Source organism: Lemur catta, chromosome 5 (genome assembly GCF_020740605.2).
Source record: "Lemur catta isolate mLemCat1 chromosome 5, mLemCat1.pri, whole genome shotgun sequence".
In the NCBI taxonomy this organism is placed as follows: domain Eukaryota; kingdom Metazoa; phylum Chordata; class Mammalia; order Primates; family Lemuridae; genus Lemur; species Lemur catta.
The window spans coordinates 85018423-85039293 of NC_059132.1; the positions used below are offsets into that span (position 1 = coordinate 85018423).

General features: G+C 36.2%; 1 protein-coding gene across 5 annotated transcripts in view; it reads right to left on the reverse strand.

Annotated features, from left to right (window-relative positions):
- The window catches only part of IL15 (interleukin 15), a 76351-nt gene that overhangs the window by 20307 nt on the left and 35173 nt on the right, over positions 1–20871 (reverse strand). Inside the window, exon 1 of one of the 5 annotated variants that reach the window (XM_045552219.1) lies at positions 16245–16276. The exons of the other annotated variants lie outside the window; for them this stretch is intronic. The gene's annotated coding sequence lies outside the window, so the exon portion shown is untranslated. Of the gene's footprint in view, positions 1–16244; positions 16277–20871 lie in introns of those variants that run through there. 5 annotated transcript variants of the gene reach the window in all.

The window sequence follows — 20871 nt, forward strand, 5'->3', positions numbered from 1 at the left end:
CTCTGAAGGACTCCACCAAAAATTTTGTTACTAATAAATAAAATCAGTAACATTGCAGATACAAAATCAGCATATAAAATTGAGTAGCATTTCTATACTCTAATAGTGAACTATCTGGAAAATTTTTTAAAATTTCATTTACAATAGCTACAAAAAATTAAGATACCCAGGAATAAACTTATCCAAGGAGGTTAAAAATCTCTACACTTTAAAAGAATTTGAAGACACAAATATTAGATTATTAAGTATGAAATGTCTGATTTCCTTAAGTACTAAGTTTGACGGTTGATAGCTCTGACATTTCACTTTGACACTTCTTGTTTTATTTTTATTGTGAAAGTATGCCCTCAGTCTTTCAAATGCATGGTTTGACTGGTGATTACTGTGCAAAAAATTTTTCTTAGAGCAATTTTTGTAAAACCATGGATAAGTCAAAAATTCATGTTATTTTTGAATATGAGTTCTGTCGTGGAACCAATGCAGAGCAGACAGCTCGAAATATCAATGAAGCATTTGGGAAGGATGTGGCTAATGAACGCACAGTAACGTCAATAGTTTGAGAAGTTCCATTTTGGTGATTTTAATCTTGAAAATAAGCCATGTGGGCGACCTGAGACCAAGGCGAATAATGATGAGCTGAAAGCTGTAGTGGAAGTGAATCCATCTCAACCTACGCGTGAATTAGCAGCAAGGTTTGACGTTACTATTCCAACAATATTGAACCACTGGAAACAAATGGGCAAGATAAAGAAGCTGGATAGACGGGTTTCGCATGAATTAAATATGTGTCAGAAGACACATCATCTCTTTGCTGTCACAACATAAAGGTGAACCATTTCTATACCTTATTGTTGTGTGTGATGAAAAGTAAGCGTTCGGCACAATAGTTGGATAAAGATGAAGTTCTGAAACACAGTCCAAAACCGAATATTCATCAAAAAAAGCTAACAGTGTCTGTTTGGTGGTCCAGCACTGGTATTATCTATGACAGCTTCATGAAACCTGGTCAATAGATTACAGTGGATGTCTACTGCAACCAATTGGATGAAATGATGAGGATGCTTGTGATTAAACAGACGAGACTGGTCAATAAAGACAGTCCAATCCTCTTGCAAGACAAGGCTCAACCACATGTCGCACAAACAACGCTGCTCAAACTACAGAGGCTGGACTTGGAAACTCTCTGTCATCCACTGTACTCACAAGACCTTGCACCAACTGACTACTGACTACCGCTTCTTCCAGGCTTTGGACCACTTCTTGCAAAGAAAAATATTCAATTCTCAACAAGTTGTGGAAAATGCCTTTTGTGATTTCACTGGATTTCATTGCAACTCACTCTCCAGGCTTTTTCTCTGCTGGCATAAACAAGCTACCGTTAAGATGGCAAAACTGTGTCAATACTTTAGGCACATACTTAGATTAATTGTACTGCTTCTTATTTGAGATATAATAAACAACCTTTTGATTTGAAATCAGACATTTCATATTTAATGACCTAATAAATGGATAGATATCCCATAACGTGTATTGAAAGAATTAGTATTGTTAACATGGCCACGTTACTCAGAGTGATCTACAGATTTAATGCAATAGCTATCAAAAGAACAATGATATTTTTCACAGAAATAGAAGAAACTATCCTAAAATTCATATGGAACCACATAAGACCCAACACAACCAAAGCAATCCTGAGCAAAATGAATACAGTTGGGAGCATCATACTATCTGACTTCAAAATATGGTACAAAGCTATAGTAACAAAACAGCATGGTACTGGCATAATAACAGACACATGGACCAACTGGAGAAAACAGAGACCTCAGAAACAAATTTACACATTTATAATCAACTGAGTTTTACAAGGATGCCAAGAACACATACTAGGTAAAAAACAGTCTCTTCAATAAATGATGCTGGGAAAATTAGATATCCACATGCACAAGAATGAGAATAAACCATATACAAAAATCAACTCAAAATGGATTAAATACTTAAATGTAAAACCCAAAACTATGAAACTAACGAAGAAACAAACATAGAGGAAATGCTTCATGACTTCTGGGCTGAGGAAAGATTTTTTAAATAAAGCCTCAAATGCACAGGCAGCAAACGCAAAAATAGACAAATTGGATTGTATCAAAATAAAAGCCTTTGCACAGCAAAAGAAAAAATATTGAAACTATTAATATTAACAGAGTGAAGAGAAAACCTACAAAATAAGAGGAAATATTTTCAAACTGTACATCTAACAAGGGGTTCACATCCAGAACATATATGGAAGTTAAACAACTCAATAGCATAGAGTTGTTTGATTTTTTCTTGCTGATTCTCCTGAGTTCTAAATAGATTCTAGTTATCAGTCCTTCATCGGATGTGTAGCATGCAAAATTTTTTCCCATTCTGTAGGTTGTCTGCGCTCGTGACAGTTTCTTTGGCTGTGCAGAAGCCCTGTCTCCTTCGCTTCACTGAGACTACCTGATGAAACCTCAGTCCCGGTTAAGTGCACCTCTCTGCCTCCTATGACCATATATCCCTGCATTGGACTGTGGCTAGAGAAATAGCACCATGTTGGCTGGTGAAAAAATTCACTTTTAATTCATGACCTCTAACCTCGAGAAAACCAACACTTAATGATGCCCAGCTATTTTATCATGTTTCCCACCCTAACACACAGATGATCACTTGCTTCTTACTGCACTGAGAGAACAGAACCCACCAGAGAACTTCCACATCTTCCACCTCCCTGTGTCTGTGCCCACATGCTCTGTTTTCCCTTTAGAACCATAGATAAACTGTGCCATTATCTAAGGTAAAACCATCCACATGTGCATGAAATCTGTTCCCTTTTCACTTTCTTAAGGTCTTTGTTCCAGCGATTGAACCCATTGTCTTCCCTATCAATTTTTCCGACCCTGCTGGATCATTCATATCAGTTACACCTGTACAATATTATTTCTGTCATCTTATGTAAGAAAACTCTTGGCCTTGCCATTTTCTCCAACTACTGCCTAAGTTTTCTGTCCTCTGTATAACAAAAATATTCTTAAAAATATTTTCTATGTGCAGCCTCCAATTCTCCTTCTCCCAGAATTTTCTTCCTTCCAGAATAGTACCTGCAACATAGTATGTGTTCACTGATTCTTTTGTTTTGAATAACTTATGAAATTTTCTTATTTATCCAATAGATATAACATGTATCTAAATAATTTAATACTAATTTATTTCTATATTCTCAATATCTAGAAGTTTCTTTCACATAATTGACACTCAATACATAATTACTGCATAAATGAATTATAAAATCATTAAGTTTCCCAGAAAAATTCATGGGAATATTGATAATATACCAAATAAGGAATAAATCAGTATACGCAAAGGAATCCAGGGCCCTATTGGTCTTAACTATTCAGTTCTGTTCAGTAGACGTTTACTGAGCATCCCCTGTGTGTCAGGCACGAGGGTTACAAAGGTGAATAAGCATGGTTCCTGCCTTTTAGGAATAAGAGAAACACAACACATATTTCCGTTATAGTATTATAAGATTTTTAGGTTGCAAGAAACATCCTAGAGGAGAAGATACAAATAAATTATCACAGAGGATGATTAAAGTTAGTTAATCTAAGAAAGAAGAAAAGGGCTTTCCGGGCAGAGGAAAAATAATGAGCAAAGGCACAGAGGCATGAAACAACATGAAGCACACAGGTTAGACTCTAAGCAGTTCAATTTTACTAGCACATAAAGTTAGAGAAAGGGAGTGGTAGTGGTATGGCAAATGACAAATGGTAGTAAGTCACAGAGACCCATACTTGATAGGAGAAGTTGCTGTTCATGAGTGCAATGGCATGATAACTTTGCATTGGACAGAGATCATCTGAACCCCTGTGCAGAGGGTTCCTTCCTTAAATAAAGGAAGCAAGACTGAAGGTAGGAAATGAGTCAATTATTATTGCAGTAGTCCACATGGGGACCTAAAAACTGAGGAAGTAGTAATAAGAATTGCAAAGAGGGGACTGATTGAAATAATACTTCATAGGAAAATTGGCAGGTCTTGTTGGCTGTCTGGTTATGCAGGGTAAACGGGGAGGAGTCGTCTAGGATGACTAATAGGTTTTATGGTTTGGAATGTCAGGATAGTGGCTGTGACCTTGGGCAAGAAAAGTTTGTCCCAGAGAGGACTGTCATCTGCGGAGTAGCAAGCAGAACTCCCAGCAACTGGGATAACAAATTCTTTATTCCTGAAGGAGTCTAAGGCCACAGAATGACATCAACTACAAATGATAATTAAGAATGGAAGAAATATGGCATTTTTATCTCACTATGATTAGATCTTAATAGTATCATGAAGTATGAAACAAATTTACTCTGTTACAATCCACTTCAAAGTCTACTTTAGTAAAAGGTTATCTAGAATCCTACCCTGTTTGGAATAAAGTGGATCACAACAATTACATCTGGAAATAAAAAAAATTATATAAGATCAAAAAAGACATTCACTGCAAAATTCCTAGGGATTTACTAAAAAATTTTTGGCAATGAAATAATGAAACAATAAGGGTAAAATAATAAGTGCTAACTTACTGAGCACTTAGAATCAGATTTGCCATGGAATTGGTGGAGCTTAGGCTTCAGTGCCCTTCCCCTGCACCGCCCCAGGCCTGTAGTGGAAGCATGGAGGGTGGCCCCAACTTGGTGTTCACTTTCTACCTCCTGAAAGCCATCTGGGTTTGCAGGAGGTATTGTCAGCAGATAGGCTGCCAGAATTTCCTTCATTCTATCTGGATTCTAATGACAACCTAACCCCAGTAGACCTCAGGGAAAATCTGGACCTTACCTGTGACCCTAAGAACATACATACAAGCTTTGAAGCCACTTTCTCCCAGGGTCTTGGCTACTTTCCACTTCCTTCCCTCACTTATCACAGCAAGACCTGCCCACAGGGGTGAAGATGGAGAATCAGGAGGGAGTTGGCCAGGATGGGGCAGCTGCCAAGGCCCTGGCCTGTCTGAGACCATGTCACATGAGCCCCCAAAGTTGGACTTCTCTGAGCCTTCCTTCCAAACAAGAACTGCCTGAACAAGTAGCTGGGGAGGAAGTTAGAAATGTGGCATTTCCAGTCATGCATTATGAAGGTAAAATGAATACTTCCTAAACCACCAACAATAAAAAGCTAATTTCAATTCACTTTGCTTGAGGGGGCAAAAAAAAAAAAGAATTTTCTTTCTGTTCACTCTATAGAAAATATTAAAAATTGTTATATGAAAAAGGAAATCTGAATGTATGCATCTAAAAACTTGTAGGAAACAGTATTATAAAAATGAACCAGGAAATTAATTAATGATAATATTTTGCAGTGAGTACAGTATTTTTCAGATTTTTGATATCTATAATTTGTGATTTCTTTTCCCACTCTAAAGAAACACCTTAAACATGTTCTAATTAACTAATTTTGCATTCATAATTTGGAATTCTTTTTCTTAAAGGGGATCCAGACCCTGTAAAACTTTGAGGCCCCACAAACCTGGATTCTCCCTTGCTTATGATGTGCTAGGCGCTCCGCCAAGCATTTAATTACTTTAATCTTCACAATAACCTTACTACAAGGTAGACACAGTCATTATCCCACTTTACAGAGGAGGAAGCTGAGAATAACAAATTTAAGGAACTTGTCAAAGGTGACTTATATGGAACAAGGCGATGTCAGGATTTGAACATGCAGTCTCATGCCCGGGCCCAAGCTCTTTCACTTCTGTGCTATGTTGAAATAAGCAATCCGTTGATTATTTTGATGCACTTTGACAGGCTGCCTTTCATTTGTCATTCAATTTGCTAAGCCCCTTTTGATTAAGGGAATGTGCTAGGTTCTGAACGCTATCAAGCAGGTTTAAGAGAATTCCCACCCCCACAAAGCACAGAGACTAATGAGGAGACCCAAATGGCTATAATAGCAAGAATAACAAATACAAAGATATTTAAAAATACTATGAAGGAATAAAAGAGAAATGATGAATTAAATATTTTGATCTGCCAAGTAAAAGATTATGAACAATGGTATATAGACATCTGATAAATCTTCTTTCCATTCACAGAACATCAGGAAGCTAATGCTAAAATATTCTAAAATTTCAACTCAATAGATATATTTGAGGAAACAAATTTTTAAAGCTTCATTTCAGGATTTGCTAATTAACAGATGTTTTCTGAGTACCTATGATATGACTGGCATTTTGATGGGCATCTGGTGATTGAATCAAGAAATAAACTTAGCACTGGAAAAAAACAGCAGAGATCTTATAATCTACCCTGTTTTTCCATGAGGTAGCTGAGTCCAAAAGATGCATGGCATCAGTTCCAAGAGTCATCTCTTTCAAGAAGCCTTCCCTTAAACAACTACAGTTAGATATCATTTTACCTTTTCCTAAACCCAGCTTAGGATATTGTTGCTCTTCTACAACTCTTTTTCTTTAGTTGTGGACTTGTTTTATTGAGATCATATTGAGATCATGAGCTTTTTAATCTTTTTAAAAATTTATCAACAACATCCTTAACATCTAAAAGCTATGAATTCTTTTCTCAGAAAAATGCACATAAGCACATATCTAAACTTTAGATAAAATTCTCTAAAGCTAAAATACTGAGTTCTCTGAGTCTCAAGATCCCAGGTAGAGCATTTCTCTTCAATTACTAGATTATTGACTCCATAAAATGATTTATCTGTGTTTCTCCTATAGTGTCTAACATTGCAATGTGCATGAAAGAATCTTAAAAATAATGTCCATTGGTTTGAATTATTCAATGACTAAGTAGTAGCCAAGAAAAGACACAAAACCAGCCTTATAACTCCCTGCCTGGTCTTGTCTTATATTATTTAATGACCTCTCTTTAAAAAAAAAATGGTCATAATCACTGCCACTGTGGGTTCAATTTTATATAGATATAAAATAAACATTAAACTATGAACTCAGTATACTACTTGGTTATGACTCTACATGCAATAATAATTCATATTTAGGAAAGGATAGCACCTGTAACATAGAAGTTACTCAATAAATATTTATTGAGTGGTTGTGAATATAAGAATAAATGAATAATAAATAATATTGAATAAGTGCTGCTGCAAATGGAGAAGGCTTTTGGATTGGATAGCAATTGAGGTTAGTTTTGAAGAGTGGATAAACTTTGAACAGGAAGAAGGAGGATATTCCAAGCTTATATAGACCCAGCATAAATAAAACCACCACAGTATGAGAAAACCTGAGAAGAACCACTGACTGAAAAGTGTTGAAAGAAGTCAAAGGAAATATAGGTGGGTAGACAGGTTGGAGCCTGATTGCATGTGACCTGCAAAGCCAAACTGACTAATCTGATTTGATTTGCTAGGCAATGGGATACCGGTTTAGATTCTTAGAGAGGGCTGCTACCTAACAACTGTACTTGTCAGGGATTATTCAGTAATTAAATGCATAACGAGAGAGAATAAAAACATCTGTGCATTATTTTTTAACATCAGCTAGTATAGAATCTCAGACCAGCTCTTTAACGTCAAACTATGACCTTAATTTGATAAACAGTCCTTCTACTTGAATAAATTAGTTTATGATTTCTGGTCATCAATGGTCATTCTTTTATCAGAAAAAGAGATACTGCTGATTATTGAAGAGTGAGAATTTATAGTTGATTGCATGCTGAACTTACATGTTAATTATTAGCTGCTTATGTACAGTATTGGGTCATAATTAGCTGAGATCATAGCAGGAAATGTCCCAGTTTCCCCAACCCACATGCCCAACAGGAGCTTCCTCTTGGATTGGGGCACTTTGTTACTGTTGCTTCCATAAGTGTATTTTTTGTAAAATCTGCCAAAGCTAAATCAAGTATTCACATTGTTTGTGAATTTTGGCCTGGCTACTAAAGCTGGTCATTATTTAATCTCTATAAAAATCCATTCACAATGTGTTTGGGTTATAGCTTTCTTTAAAACTCTCACTGTAGATAAAAGTAAAAAGTGAGCAATGATTTTTTTTTCCTAGACAATTTGTACCACTGTCCCAGCTAAAGCTCTCTTCTATGCCTTTAGCATCACCTTCTCCATCTTCAAACAACTATTATTCTAATAACTAAATGGGAAATATATTTGGGAATGTTATCCTAATATATGGACAAGATAAAAGTGAGCCAGAAGTCATAATATGACATGACTTGTTCCAGGTTCCCACCGTGCAGTTAGAAGAACCACCAATAGGAGGCTCCAAGTTCACTGCTGTTTCTCTTACACCACGTTGTCTCTCCCCTTTCCCTAACTGTCCAGAGAAATTTCCAATGTTGGCTTTCCAGTCTGTGTGCATGTCCCACTGTTGAAAACAAAATCCCTGCTCTTACAGAGCTCCTATATTTTCAATGATACTGCATATGTAGACATTATGTATGTGTGTCATGGACATGCAGAGAGAGCTAAATAGCAATGACTTTCTGACAGGTATATTCTAGATAGTACTTTATACCTTAAATAGTTTTGATCAAAAGTTTGACAGGGAAAAATATGTAACTCTAGAAAAAATTACTTTTATTTGTGGAATTCACTTATCAATATTTTCCAAGGTTAGACTCAGCAAAGAAAATTCAGATTTAGCCATTGTTAAGTTTTGCTAGTATTCAAATTTTCTTGAAACAAATGCAGATGTCAATTTAAGAAGAGAGAGATACATATATGCAGAAAGCAAAGATGGGTATTTGTTTATTAACCATTTATATGCAAAGATAATAGTTAAACTTTCCTTTGTTGTTAACTCTGAACAAATGTTCAGGAAAAAACACACAGCTCAACAAAAATTATTTCAGAAGGGGGAAAGGTACCCTACAAGAACAAAGTCTTACATTAATGATCTATATAGTGGAGTATACCAGTTCAAATGTTGTGTCTAATCTTGATTCTTAATGAAGAAATTTGAACAACTGTCTAGAAAAATCACTTCTCAGTAGAAATTACTTCAACTTTAGCTATAAGTTTGTGAATTAAGTTAAAGTCCACAGTATGCTGCCAAAAGAAAATAATGATTCTTGGTCTCAGGAACAACAAAATGGGTCATTTAATGTCTGGGAGTTATACACAACCAATGGAGAAAATAAGCTTTCTTCACGAACAACCCCTTAGTCAAGCCAATTAATGACTTAACTTGAGCACCTGAAGCAATACTGTGGGTTATTAACTTAAACAAAGAAACTCTTATAATTGGGTAAAAAGCTCTTGCAGAGTAATTGCCTTTGGGACAGAATGTTTTCTCAGTTTCCAGTAGAAATATATGAAACATAAATTATATGGGAATGAAAAATATGTTAAGAATCCTGTTATTTCACTTTAATTCCCCCAGGCCCCCATTATCATGCTAGAACTGAATATTTACATTAAGTTAATAACATTGCAGAAAAGAAGATGAAAAAAAAATTTCCTCACTTATAGTATTTGAACATCTGGGCTACCATGAGGCATCACAGCATAACTAAAAAACCTGTCAGGGGACTGCAAACTAGTACAGCTTCTTCAGTGTAGAGATTCCTCAAAGAACTAAAAGTAGACCTACCGTTAGATTCAGCAATCCCACTACTGGGTATTTACACAAAGGAAAAAAAAGTCATTTTATCAAAAAGATGACTGCATTCGAATGTTTATTGCAGCACAATTCACAATCACAAAGATGTGGAATCAACTCAAGTGCCCATCAATTCATGAGTGGATTAATAAAATGTGGTATATGTACACCATGGAGTACTACTCAGCCTTTAAAAAGATAAATTAATACCTTTTGCAACAATTTGGATGGAATTGGAGACCATCTTCTCAATGAAATATTGCAAGAATGGAAAAACAAACACCACATGCACTCATTATTAAATTGGGACTAACTGATGAGCACACAAATGCACAGAGGGAAGTAAAACCTAGTGGAAAGCAACCAGGGGAAGGAGGGAGGAGGGGTCAATAAACCATCCTAATGGGTACTATGAACACTATTTGGGTGATGGGCTCACCTATAGCCAGGACTCAAGCACCACAAAAACAATCCAGGTAACCTAAAACATTTATAGCCCCTTAATATTTTGAAATAAAAAAAGCCTGTCGATACTACCACTTACCTATTTATTCATTTTTTAAGAAAAATGTGAAGAAATGTATGTATAGTTGAGACTCCGTTTGGACACTGAGCAACCTGTTTCCGAGCAAAGCAAAAATTTGCTATGACTTCTATTACCCTTTTTAAAAATTTCTTCTCCTTTTTACTCAAGTTAAGTGTTTTATAGTGCATCTCATGTAAGAGTTCAGAGCAATAATCAAAAGCTGTGGAAAGAAGAAAAATCTGCAATAATGGAAGACAAGCACCCTGCCAGACTCTGCTTTAAGGTAAAACAGGACCACCAATAAGTCACAGAACTATACGGAGACTACAGCTGTGTACTAGCTGAACTGAGTATCATAGATATCAGCTGATAAGGACACAAAGCCAGGGTGACATGGCCACAAAATGCAAGTGGAGAAGAAGAAGTTTTAATAAGGAAGAACTGGCATTAAAGCATGTTCATTGCAATAAAAAAACTCCCCAAAATATTCAATTAATATTTATTGAAGATTCCTTGGTGTGAAGCACTTCTTGGGAGCTATGCCTGGGGTAATAAAAGAGGTGAATTGTTGAACATAAATAATGTGTGGTCCTTGACATTGCAAATATCCAAAGAAGACACTCAGAAATCTTCTTTCTAGCGTACAGCAAGGATGGGTAGAACATGACTATTTGAGACCCAGAAGGGAGACTGGTAGGAGAGATGTTCTGTAGGAAGAAACTGGTAAGATGAAGGATACGTCCAAATATACAAGGCAAACACAGGTCTGAGTTAAAAATAACACTCAGGTTCTGAGCTTTTAATAGCACACAGGATGACAACTCATAAAGACAATTTCCGATCAAATTTTATGGAACTTTATAGCCAAGACATAAAGCTGTCTCCGTGAAGAAAGCTTTACAACAAGGCTTTCCATCAAGTGTTCGACAGAAACAGAACCATCTGACAAGTCTTTGATATTCAAACAAAAAAATGAAAACAGTGGCACAATACTCAGTCAGTGCAAGGAAACACATAAAGCACAGGAGATAGCTCACTTCTGGACATGGTATTGGTGACATTCACCTCCCTGCCTGTAACAAACAGTCACACTCTCCCTCCAGCTATAATAAAATATTGCCATCAAGCTAGAAAATCAGCACATTGGCTTCCAAAGCACATGGACTTGGTTGTTTCCCTATCAGAATGCTACAGCTTTATGAAGCCACGTACTGACAGAATGGCAATGTGAAAAGAAAATAAAAACAAAAGGAAAACAGATCAACAGCTGTTTCCCCCTGCACTAACACATCATTGCAAATATCTAGTAGTAGAGGTTCTTACAGAGTGGAAACTCTTTTTGCTCTCTATATACTGAATGACAACATGAATACTTTTGTTCTGTTTTGGTTGCTATTTTCCAAACTTTATTACTAGAAAAATCATTCCCTATGTGTATGTTGCCCGTAATATCCTCCCTTCTAGGAAGAAACGTTAATTTAACTGTTCATTTAATTTTCTTTAACACTTTAAAACATCATGGGGATGCTTTGACTTGTCAAAACTGGGCCATCAATTTTCGGGAGAACCCATCAAAACGACAACATCAGTATTTTACACAATATATTTCACGAATGAAGGCACAACTAACTTTTCCAAGACAGTGTGTAGCTATGCTGGCCATAATCTGCAATCATCATGTCTGTTTTTAATATTTTGTTAATTTATCCCAGATGGAAGAAATATTTGTCTCTTTTAAAGTAAGCACAATCATGCATAAATTATGACAAATAACATTCAAAATAAAAGATATTTGTGGTTCAACAAAAGAAAGAGGAAAAAATAAAACACCTCTTTGAGAACACAAAAGTATGTAAAAACTTAGAACCCAAGAGTTTTATTGTGTGAAGAAAGAAAAACAATCCTATAACTTGATTAAGTATGGCAAGCCTCATGCACATTCAAATCAATTTTTCTATAACATTCACACACATTCATCTGTAAAATTTTTCCATATGTTTTTATGAGATCCAGAAAACACATTTCTCATCTGCCAAACCACAATAAATTAAGTATTTACAGCCACTTGGATACTGACCAAAGCATATCATGGCAGATGTCATTTAAAATAATAGAATTTCGGAACTGCTTATTTTTATAATTGAGAACAATGAGGTCTAAAGATACCTAGTGACTTGTCCTACATTACTTATTTATTGAGTAGACCAGGATTGGATTTTGTTTCACACACAATCCACACTGTTCCTCATACAACTGAACTGGTTGGAATCTGAAGCTCTGTCTAATTTGGTGCATGAGGGTGGGAAAGCTGATCCCTGTTATTATCTTGATGGGGGCAAGCAAAGAAGATTCAAAAGCTGTCAAAAAAGAAATGAAAGCTATCTCAAAAAACGTCACATACTCAACAGCCTAAGAAATATATGGCATATATTTATATTATTTGAAATCAACAAAAAATTTTAATCTGTTTTTTTTCATTGTGTGTACCAGATCAAATATGCTGCTTCATAAAAATCCATGTGGTCCGAGGTGAAATAACAGCTTTATATGACCAAGGATGTGGTTTTTCTTGGTTGACTTTGTGTGTTTTGCAGCTCCCTTAGCATATCACTAGGGGAATTATGGTCACTCAATGCAATTACGTTTGAAAAGGATTTAAGGAAGTAGAAAAATTTATGACTACAAATTTCCAAAGGAAACTTCAATGAGCATGACTCTTAGTTAACCAAGTTTGTAAAGTGTGTTCATAAGATAAGCAGAGACAGGGCATAGAGTACAAATCAAAGCTAAAATGGGGAAGACTAAATTAATAAACGTAAGTGCAAATCACAAAAATATTGTGGAGCATAACAAAACCTAATTTATGCAATTTTTGACCAACTGTATCTCCTATTTTACAGGACCAGGACTTGTGCAGGAACCCTCTGAGGCAATACATTTATAGCAGTATATGGGACCAACACAGTTTGGCTATATAAAGAATAAGACTGATTTTCATCATTACCAGGATAAAATGAGGTCCTCTGAGGAATGGGGTGTAGCAACAAAGCTCTGGACTTCAACCAAACCCAGGCTTGACCTTTAACTCTGCCAATTACTGTTTTGAATAATAGTGTGGGATAAGCACAATTATGCTTTTTCCCCTCAAAAATATCCCCCCTTAACTGTGTATATTATACCACTCTGGCGCTTGTGTCATGTTATATAACATTGTTGACCTTAAGATAGGAAGATTTTAGAGGGATAAAGTGGCTAATCTAATCACACAAGCCTTTAAAGGCAGAGAACTATTTAATATACATGGCTGGTGGGTGAAGGGGAAGCCAGAGAGTCTCAGACCATAGGACAGATTCCATGTGCCATTGCTGGTTAGAAAACCAAACAAGCCACATGAGAAGGAATGCAGGCACTAGTGGTGAGCAGCCCCTGCTGGCAGCCAACAAGGAAACAGCGATTTTACTCCTACAACTTTAAGAACAGCTGACCACCGAACAACTCAAAGGTTAGGGGCACCAACCCCCTTAAACACAGTCAAAAATCCACATATAACTTTTGAGTCCCCAAAACTTAACTAATATTACAATAGCCTACTGATGATCAGAAGCCTTACCGATAACATAAATATTCAATTAACAAATATTTTGTATGTTCCCTGTATCATATACTGTATTCTTACAATAAACTAAGCTGGAGGAAAGGAAGTGTTATTAAGAAAATCATAAGAGAAAATATATTTACTATTTATTAAGTGGAAATGGATCATCATACAAGTCTTCATTCTTGTCACCTTCACGTTGAGCAGGCTGAGGAGGAGGAGGAGGAAGAGGGGCTGGTCTTGCTGTCTCAGGGGTGGCAGAGGCAGAAGAGGTAGAGGAGGTAGAAGGGGAGGCAGGAGAGGCAGACACACTAGGTGGAACTTTGTGGAAATACATCATATTATAATTTCCCTCTTTTTTGATTTTTCATTTCTCTAAAAATGTTTCTATATAGTACCAATCCTTCTTCCACCATTTGCTTTCATTTTTCAGTGCTCATTTCATAGAATGGTCCAAGTTGCAAAAGAAATCAAAAGCAGTCTGGAATAATCAGAACCCTTCTGCCAGATTGTCTAATGTCAATTTGTTTCCTGCACTGCTTCTTCTAAGTGTTATACCTCATGGTCGGGCACTGGTCCAGAAGCCCTCATCTCCATCAGTCATCTTCTGTTAATTCCTCTGCTGTGGTGTCTATTAGCTCTTGAATTTCTCCAAGATCCATATCTTGAAAGCCTTCACCCTCCACATTTTTTTCCATATTCGCAATCTCTAGTGTGATTTCCTTGATTTGCTCTGTCATAAATCCTAGAAAGCCATGCCCAACATCTGGACAGTGTCCTCCACCCAGTATTCTTTACCCACATAAAAGCTGCATTTGCAACATGAGATAAAAAGGTATTTCACAAAAAATGCAACGTTTTGTTTTGTTTCTACTGTTGTATCTGCTGCTACAGCTTCACAAATTTTTTCTTTTTCTTTTTTCTTTCTTTTTTTTTTTCCCAATAGTCCTTATGTTGTATTCACTTATTTTGAAATGGTGGGCAATCAAAGCTGCAGACCTCAATCTATGGTATATATCAAGCAATTGAACTTTTTCTTGTAATGTCATGACTTTTCTCTATTTCTTGGGAGCACTTCCAGCATCACTAGTGGTACGTCATATGGGTCCCTTGGTGTTATTCAAGGTCTATGGTATTGCACTAAACATGGTAACAAATATCAGACAACTGTAAAAGATCACTTTTTACTTTGGTATGCAGTTTACTGGAGAGACAAATTGCTCACATGGAGATGATTAGCCTCACATGGCTTTTAAGAGGATACTCACTGAATAGCAACAGTAGATGGCTACAGAATTGTCACAGTAGTACAGTATGAACTGCAGTTAACTTTATGCATATTTACATTCATTTACATTTCTCTCAACTGTGTGTGCAGAAGCTTCGATAAATTTTAACTTTTTAATAATAGATTTGTGTATATTTTATGACAGTAAATGATAAAATAGAACAGTATCTACATAAATTTTATGCATTTATGACATGCCTAAATTTTCCTTAATTTTTTAGATATTTCTAGGCTACACAGTTAGTGTGGCAGTTTTTTCAAATTGTTGTAACTCTCCAAAAAATTTTCCCATGTATTTATTGAAAAAAAATTGGGCATAAGTGGACCCACGCAATTCGAAACCCGTGTTGTACAAGGTTGAACTGTAACTGCATTTGGCCAACGACCTGAATGGGTTTGGTACTAGATCATTTCCACCCTCCAGAGAAGAGCCCAGCCTGCCTGACACCTTGATTTCTACTTTGAGAGACCCGGACTGAGTAGAGTATCTGGTCAAGCCTGTTGGACTTCTGATCTACAGAACCGTGGTATAATTAATGGTGTCTCTAAGTTTGTGGTGATTTGTTACACAGCAAACAGAAAGCTAATATATAGGGCAATTTATGTAACTTCCAGAGTTTCTGTAAAAAAAGACAATAATACAAACCATAAATGGTTGTAAGGAGGAGCAATGAGATTATGTATGCAATGTGTCCAGTACAGTATTTTGCATACAGTAAGAATTTAACATGCAATTACTGTACTTTTAAAACTTTATTTTATGAAACTGCAGAGATTTCTGACACATTTTATAAGTCAACTTTTCTGAAATCCTCTGCAAAATTGTTAGCGTGTTACTTCTACCTAGGTCTCCCCGTACCTTCAACAGATTCACAGGTTTGTATAAGTTAAAATTAAGTCTCATATGAAATATCACAAAAATAATCACATGACTCCAAAAAGCACACAGAAAAATCAGTCCAGTTAATCTGTGTTTGTATCCCATATATGCTGCACTTCATTTGAGCATAAAAAAGCAAAAACTAAAAACAAAAAGGAAATAATAATCCCAGTCAGACATCATTAAAAAGGACTAAGATCCTAGTAAGTAAACAAAAGTCCTAAGTGCTGTAGGCCTGCAGTCTCCAACCCCCAAGCCATGGACCGGCAGCTGGCCGCAGCCCCCCAGGAACTGGGTGGCACAGCAGGCCAGTCGCAGGCAAGCAAGCAAAGCCCCACCTGTACCCACAGCCATTCCCCATCACTCACATGACTGCCTGAGCCCCAGCCCCCGTGAGATCAGCGGTGGCATCAGAACCCCACTGCAGACTGGGCAAGTAAGGGATCCAGGTTGCCCGCTCCCCATGAGAATCCAACACCTGATGATCTGAGGTGGAGCCAATGTGGTTGACGCCTTTCCCCCACCCCTGCGCCATCCGTGGAAAAACCGTCTTCCACGAAACCACTGCCTGGTGTCAAAAAGGTTGGGGACTGCTGTTCTAGGCTGTGGTTAGCTATTTCAATAAAGATCAACCGAAGAAGTACGTGAAACTTCTGCAAATTTACAATTCTAACGTCAACTCTAGCTGAACTTTCTAAATTTCACAACCCAGACAGGAAGGACCAAATTCTTTGTGAATGTTCAATTTGCTTCCACTGTCTAGCTGGTCCAAATAATTCATAGTTATTATGAAAGTACAAATGTGGATTGAAGAAAATGGTAGATCGTTAATTATGCTGGAATATTAGGAATGGGATAAAAGAACTAGAATGCTTGTGTTTGGAGGGAATAAAGCATATCATGACATTTAAAAGGGAGTGAAATCTACGCTACTTCTGTCAGAATGAATAAACCAGTTTTATACATATGAGATAAATGCACAGAAGTTAGGGAAAGGTGACAAACTACAGAATGTGAATCAAAATATACTGCAAGATGGTAATAAACACATTATCTCATGTGTGTTGCAAGAGGCAGACATAGTCAAAGAACTTGGATGTAATAGTGAAGAGCTCTGAGGATAGTGGGGCAACGAGGTTATTGTTCTAGTGCTGTGGTCCCCAACCCCTGGACTGTGGACTGGTACTTGTCCGTCGCCTGTTAGGAGCTGGGCTGCACAGCAGGAGAGGAGCTGTAGGTGAGCGAGCAAGTGAAGCTTCATCTGTATTTACATCCACTCCCCATCACTGGCATCACCACCTAAGCTCCGCCCCCTGTCAGATCAGTGGCAGCATTAGTTGCAGGGAAACAAGCTCAGGGCTCCCACTGATTCTGCATTATGGTGAGCTGTATAAGTATTTCATTATGTATTACAATGTAATAATAATAGAATAAAGTGCACAATAAATGTAATACACTTAAATCATCCCAAAACCATCATGGAAAAATTGTCTTCCATGAAACCGGTCCCTGGTGGCAAAAAGGTTGAGGAGTACTGTCGTAGAGGGTAAAAAGAAACCCCAGAAACTGTAGTAAGCAGAATTATGATCAAAGTAGATAATATAGAAATGAGGCATTATACCAAAGGCATAATTGAGGTATTTGATGTGGGTGACCTTAATTCTCACAGTAATGTGCCAGGGAACTGCAAAAGATACAAAATAAATCAAGAAAAATCATATCCTTGATCATATAAAATTACCATTTAAGGAGAGACCATGCGGATACTTACAAAGCAGAATGTTCACTCTGTTGTACACAATGAAAAGATAAATCATTGCCTGCTTTTTCTGTTTCAATGCCAAACTATTGGTCCTGATACAGAAAAGAGGGTTTCTATTGAATTTTCATTTGAATGAAAAATACATAAAAGAAGGAGGAGAATTTTATTATAGACTATCCCAAAGTAATTCATTCAGCAAATATCTATTACCCACTATTTCTAACTGCTATGTGAAGAAGTGAAGATACACCATGAATAGGGTCAATGTCATGCCTGCCCTCATTTAGTTCATAGTCTAGTGAGGAAGACAGACAAGCCCACAGCAACTGTATAAAAGTGGGAAGTATTAGAGGAGGGTGCTATGCAAACATGCATGAGAGGTGTCTGGCCAAGAGAAGACTTTCTGGAGGAAATGACATTGAAATCGGGACCTACAGGGAAAGGAGACATTCACAGAGAGAAGAGTCTGGAATGTTCCCAGCTGAGGGGGCAGCATATCTAAGGCCAAGAGATAAGAAATTTTGTTGCAGTGTCAAGAAATTGAAAGACGTTCCCTATAGCTAGAGACTATTATCAATATACATATTTGTCTATAAACTGATATATTTCTCTTTATTATCACTACCTTATGTATTTAAAGTCTACAGTTCTATCTCAATATTGTAAATATTTTTCAATGTAGAATTCTTGCTACACTCAAATGTTTGAAATTCCCTATTTTTACCAAAATGGACAAGTTTGTGTTTTCACTTTTGTCATACATACCCTCAAGAGATTGTAGTATATAAATTTGAAAGTCACTGAGACTACAAAACAACAAACACAGATCAGTGCAATAAAATAATATTTTGCTGCAAGGCATTTGAAAAGTAAGAATACTATATAGTTAGAAATTACATTGAAACTACTAGATAAAAAGAAAAAAGAAAATAATTCCATACTCCAAATCTATGGTTTCTAACCCTTGGTTATGCATTGAGATAAGAGGAACACTGAATTAAAATATTTATGCCCTTGTCATGAAGGAATAAAAATGACAGATATTAAGAGACAGAATTTACCTCTTATTTCTGAAACATTGCAGATAGTGTAATGGTAAAGTGACAAGATTTGAGAATGCTCAAACTACTAGATTTTCTCATAGACACAGACAAATCTTTCACTCATACCACATGGGCTAGAATTTGCTGCAATATGTCTTTAATCAAAAACAATAATTACCATGAACTATATAAGAGTACTTAAACTATGTGTTTTTTTATACTATTATTTGCTTGCTAATAATAATTATTGAAATATAAAAGCAAACAAATAAATATAGCTGTTAACCATTATATATAGAAAAATAAATTATTTACATTTTACGAAACAGGAAATTAAAACTCACCATGTGTATATCTGCTAGATTATTTGCAAAGATGACCACAACAATCCCTTCCACCCCATGTATCCTTTTGCAATGTGACTTTGCCAGCTCTCCCATCAAGAGGTGGAGTCTAATTGCTGTCCCCTGGAATCTACACAGGTACTACTCCTGTTACTAGCTATGACAAAGAACATATAGCATATCAAATAATGTGTGAATTCCAAGGCTAAGACTTAAAAGACCTTGCCCCTCTGTTTGTTCCATTTTTGAATACTTCTACTGTCATGCAAGAAATCCAGCTAGACTACTGAATGAAGAAACTACATGATAAAGGAAGCTCAGAGCACAGCCATCCCCAAGGCCCCCGACATGAGTGAGAAAATCTTGGATGAGCCCAAACAAGACCAGCAAAAAAATCACTGTCAATTAATAAAATCATAAGAAATAATAAAGTGTTGTGGTTTTAAGACACTAAGTTTTGGATGGTTTGTCACACAACAACAGATAACTGATTCACTCTAAACTTTTAAAGCAGAAGATTTAGAAAATATGAGTTAGTAATCTCTTGTCAAGGAATCCTTCAGTTTAGGATATAAAGTCATGTAACACTCTATAGCATTTTGTAGTACTTCCCGCAGCCTTATTTGCCACCTAGGGATAACCTGATGAACTAGAGAGTATTATTATTCAGACTTGTAGAGGAGGAACATTAGTTTATCTAGCTGACAAGTGTACCCACAACACTGTGAAACTCCCCATTAATTTATGAGCTTCTTTAGGTGAGTGTTATATTACTCATCTTTGTTTTGCTGGTGTACACATAATGACTAGCATAGAGAAGGCTATTTTTAAAAGGATGAATAGATGGATAAAATGTTAGATTAATGAATCCACTCCTTCATCTGCTATTTCAAATATTTAAGACAACTGTAATATACACACAGCCACCCCCATGTGCAACCTACCCCAAAGCCTTCAAGGTCTTTCAGCTACTTTTTGCTTGAATTTGTACATAGATATGTTATATTCCTGCTTGTGCTTGTCTAAGTAAAATCCAATTTGTCAATACTTCTTTCAAGCACTTCAGGTACGAAAGTACTTGAAACTAGACATAATGTTGAATTTAAAACTACTTTCTGTAATCTGAACTCTACATTTACATACAAGAAAGGAACACTCTGCAGGTATCACAAGTTTATCTGAATAAAAGCTATTTTAACTGGGGTAATAAGGTATCATCTTAAATAAGAGAGATAAAATAATTCCTAGATTGTATGGGGAAAAAAATGAATCTCTATTTCTATAAATCTGTTGTGAAAAGCAAAATGTGTTGGCTAAACTTACAATCAATAAAACTCCATTAGGAAAATACACTAAAACTCTAGTGATCTACTCGAATTAAGGGAATTAATGGAATCATTAATTATGGCTAGTTTAAGAGGCTTCTTCAAATTGTGCCATTGATTTTGGTTAATTTGGATGAAATTAGAGACCTCAAATTGTTTTTAAGTTCTATCTGTAATGTATTTATTTTCATCAATTTTTTTTAAAAAAAACTCCCGCTAATTCCATAGTTAAGGCAGAAATAGCCCAATTCCTTAATGCCAAACGCAGCTTGCTACAATTCATAGGGCCTGTTTCATTCCACCAAGTATCATGATACTCCCATAAACCAAAGATTGCTTTTTGTCTCCGTGATATCCAGTAAGTCAAATGTATTTTATTTTGCAATGCATTATATATTGCATTTATAATGCAATAATTATTTTGCATTAATTTCCATAGAATTATGAAATTGGGAATTTGCTGAAACTATTATTTTAAATTCTAATTAATATATTTTTTAAAATCTATATTAATTGTATTT